Source organism: Rhamphochromis sp. 'chilingali' (assembly GCF_963969265.1).
Source record: "Rhamphochromis sp. 'chilingali' genome assembly, chromosome: 9".
In the NCBI taxonomy this organism is placed as follows: Eukaryota; Metazoa; Chordata; class Actinopteri; order Cichliformes; family Cichlidae; genus Rhamphochromis; species Rhamphochromis sp. 'chilingali'.
The window spans coordinates 20,092,775-20,097,408 of NC_137936.1; positions in this window are offsets into that span (position 1 = coordinate 20,092,775).

The window sequence follows — 4,634 nt, forward strand, 5'->3', positions numbered from 1 at the left end:
AGTGAGGGGGAAAGCGGCGGAGCACCGCCCGCAGACGGACACGTCAAATAGTGGAGGGGGAGTTTCAGGTAAGGGAGGAGCGCTGGATCTGCTGCACCGCGCATACCGTGGAGTGAACAAACAGAGCGAACTAGTTCATGTTGGATTTACTGGCTTCAGCTTTATTTAAAGTTAATGTTAAAAACAAGAAGAAATGATTCAGTGTTGCCTGGTAACCTCTTTTAATTCCCACACATGCTTTGTTTAGTTTTTTGTTTTTGGGTGATTGGTGTAAAAATCTGTGTTCCGCAGAAACAGACCAAGGACACCCCACGAAGACGAAAAATCAAAAAACAAGTGGGGCATAGAAGTTGAACAGGTAGTTGCAACATATCCAGTGGTTGCATTTAAGTAAATTTACTCAAACGACCGCCATCTGAGGTAACCGACATGTTGACCTACTTTGCTGGAATATTTCTATCTCATGTTACTTCTAATTCACTCACAGTTTTAGTTTGAATGCACATGGCTACCAAACTATGTTATAATATTGCGGATCAAACAGTAGGCCCATACACAGTTATTAAAATAAACTGTCTAAGCATTAATGCATCATAATATATATATTTACATAATGTTATTATTTAAAATATATATATAAATACAATGAGGTTTGACCACGAGAGAAGACAGCAGTGCTTTTTTTATGTGATCATGTTCACATAACGCTTCTTCTGTGCATGATGGATCTGTATCATGCGTTTGTGGACGGCACAGGGATTTGTGGAAGTGTTCCTCAGCCCATGCAGCAATTTCCATGACAGAATCACACCTGTTTTTGATGCAGTGCTGCCTGAGGGCTTGACGACCACAGGCTTCCTTTCTTTAGATTCTCAAAATCTTTTGATGATATTATGTACGGTAGCCGATATCCCATTTCCCCCTATTCATAAGAAAGAAAACCTGCTGGAGTATGAATATAAACATAAACATCCACACACACGAGATCTCATATATAAGAATAGTAGTGTGTAACCGGTGTGATTCTGCGTTGTGTCTGATAAAAAAGGTAAAAGAAAGAAAGACCTCCAAGTAAATAATTTGCCCACTCCAGCTCCTCTCCCACAGGGGAATTGTAGAAAAAGGGCGTGGCATTTATTTTTACATTAAACATAAAATATGCATTTACACGTAACATATTTGACATAAGATAAAACAAAAACAACATGAAATCTGACATACCTGATAAAAAAGGTAAAAGAAAGAAAGACCTCCAAGTAAATAATTTGCCCACTCCAGCTCCTACGACCAAATACAGACAGTGGGGAAGAGGATTAGCTCAACCCACCACAGCTCCCAAGCTAGCAAGGAATACATATTCATGCTATCATTTATGGCGCCTAAAACACATTTATGACACACACATACTACACACTTATAACATCTTACAAAAACAGGCTCAATAATGACAATAACTGAATTAAAATCGCAATCATAAACATCAGGGTGGTTAAATATGAATTATGTGTGCTTTAAGGTGCTGGAAAGAAATGACACCCACCTCTCCCACAGGGGAATTGTAGAAAAAGGGGAGAGGCAAAAGGGGTACACTGTATTTATAGTATTGCACCAAAGAAGAAGAAAAGAATGAGGAGGGGCTCTAACTGATAATGAACACAACTACAGGCTTGGAGGTCCTAAAAGTCAGGTATAAAAGGAGAAGTTTGGGGGTTTAGAACACATTTTGTGTAATTATAACAATGTTATTTATGACTCTGTTACAAGTGCAAATGACCCAGTGTTGATTATAATATTAATGCTATCAGCAAATGAGGTAAATGATGACATATGATACTATAATCCTCTGTGATAAAATGCAGATGGATGGTATAAGAGTGTGTGGTATTATAAAGTGTTGTTGTGCATGTGTAGTTTAAAAATGTATTTAAAACCTGAACAGGAGTAAAGCATTACTTCTGACAGAGGTTTGTTGCTTATTTTGAAACCACTGTGTAATCACTGGAGCTTATGCCTCAAAGCTATCCTCTTAAAATGTGATGAATAAGCCAGCTTCTTTCCTATCATTGCTTCTTGCTTCTTCTTCGTTTCCAATGAAGTAGAGAAAAATACAGTTGCATAAATTGGCTTCCACAAGGGCAAAAAATGAGTTTTTTTCTTTTGCTTTCTTCTATTCCATCAGTGCACCGCATTTTCAGTCCTGACTGACTTCATGCAGCTATTTGTGTTTGGATATTCTGATCTAAATGGGAAGCCAGTGGTGAGCTGGGAGAAGTGAAATCTGGAACAGAAAACGTTTAGATGAATAATGTTGTTACAGCTATGGGCCACTGGAGGTCAGCAAGCAGTCACTGTTTGCAACACTGCAGGCTGGTTAACCTCATTTGAGGCCACACGTTCATCACTATATATTCAGTAAATACTTTAAGGCAAAACATCTGACAAGTGTTTGTCAGTCAAGACAAGATGAGCCGCCTTCCCTGATCTTCATGAATTAATACTTTAAGCCAAGCAAAGCTGCGTGTTCACACGTTCTGTTTTAACTGACAGGACCTCAAACTTTTATCCTGTTCTCCTTCAGAAGCTGAAAAGTCACATACAGCATTACATTTCACTGAAACAAACAAGCTGTTAGTCAAACTTGAACTGCAGTTTTTCCCACTCTGGTTGCCTGCGCACCCCGCAGCGATGCTATGCGTCAGCAGGGGGTCTGCTCCACATTTTGGGAACCAGTGTTCCAACTCGTTGGCCTTTTTCTGTTTACCGCTCAGTAATGTTTCACAGATTATTCACTCGTGCATGCAGAGGAACATTGTGAACAAATAAACAACAGTGATGTAGAAAAAAAAGAACACTAATATAAAAGTGCTTTTGCAGCACTTTTATATTGTTTTGGGAATCAAATCAAAATACCAGCTAGATAACCAAAAATGTTTTGTTGGCAATGAGGTCAGGTCAGATAAGGTCAGTGTGGACTGTGGTGTTCGCAGATGACATTGTGATCTGTAGTGAGAGCAGGGAGGAGGTATGGGAGGTCAGTAGAAGCAAGACAGAATACATGTATGTAAATGAGAAGGAGACAGGTGAAGGTAGATCACCTGGAGTCAACCATCTAAAGGAACAGACAGTGCACAAGAGGTGAAGAAGAAACGTGGAGTCGGGGTGTAGTGTGTGGAGATGAGTGTCAGGGGTGATTTGTGGCAGAAGGATAGCAGCAAGCGTGAAAGAAAGCATTTACACGATGGTTGTGAGACCTGCCGTGATGTATGATTTGGAGATGGCAGAACTGAGAAAAACACAGGAGGCTGACCTGGAGATGTTAAAGTTTTCACTGGGAGTGATGAGAATGGACAAAAATAGAAATGAGTAGATTAGATCGACAGCTCAAGCTGAGCAATTTGGAGACGTGCATGTGCAGAGGAGGGACTGTGGATGCATTGGACAAAGGGTACACACATTTAAATCTTTATTAAAAACACATTTATTCTCTTTGGCATTTGACTCGAGTGCAACATACTTCTGGACAATTTTATTTTATTTTATTTTATGTGTTGTGGATTTTATGTGTTGTGGATTTTACTGTAGTTTTTCTTGGGGCTATATACTTTTAATGTATAGCACTTTGGTCAACGCTGTTGTTTTAAATCTTCTATATAAATACATTTGACCTTTGACCTTTGACAGGTCGCTAAATATTAAGCTGCCAGGTATGAAGACAGGAGGAAGACCATAGAGGTGATTCATGGATGTAGTGAAGGAGGACATACAGAGGGTTGCTATGACAGAGGAGGATGATAGGGGATAAAGTGAGATGGAGGCAGATGCTCTGCAGTGGCAACCTTTTAACTGAAACAAGAAGTTTCAAAAGAGAACATAAATGAATCTGTAAAGGGATTGTACATGTGATGTCCAAATATTATTAGTGTTATCTGACGCTATATCTGAAATATTATACATTCATTAAATCAGATCATATAAATTTTGGCAGAGAAAATATTCCTGATTTGATCTGACCTTAACTAACCCTTTCAAAGATATTGTTTATGTAATTCAACCTTTCTGCCAGAAGAGGGAGCTCACTAGCAGCTTGTAGTCCTGACACATCTCTGCACTCAGTTTCTCACTCTAATGGGCTTGGAATGGGGCTAATAACAGCCCCATATTACTTGTAATTTCTTAGTGTCTTTGTCTAGCAGAAGTTTGTCATGTGGAGTGATATAAAAATGATTTGAATGTAAAGAAATCCATGTGTCATGAGAGGTAACCGCATGCTGGATAGACTGCGAGAAAAGCAAGGAAACTTGTGGTTGACCTAGAATTAACAAATTATTAAACTAAATAATTAAACCAAATGTACATGCCGGTGATAGTATAACCAAACACAAAAGCAAGTTACATTCATTTCCTAGGATATCCATACATGTGTGCTCATGAATTAGTTGGAGAACTAATCAGTAAATCTATATATCTGCCGGGATTATTATTTATCATATATTAGACTGTGTGCAAAAAGCCATAAACCAGATATTTTCCACTCTTCTTTTTTCGTTCATAATTACTTTTTTCCCAGGCTTCTATATCTTCGCCTCCCGGTGGAAACGGCGTTCTCTCTAATGCCTACACTTCCCAGAATGCCG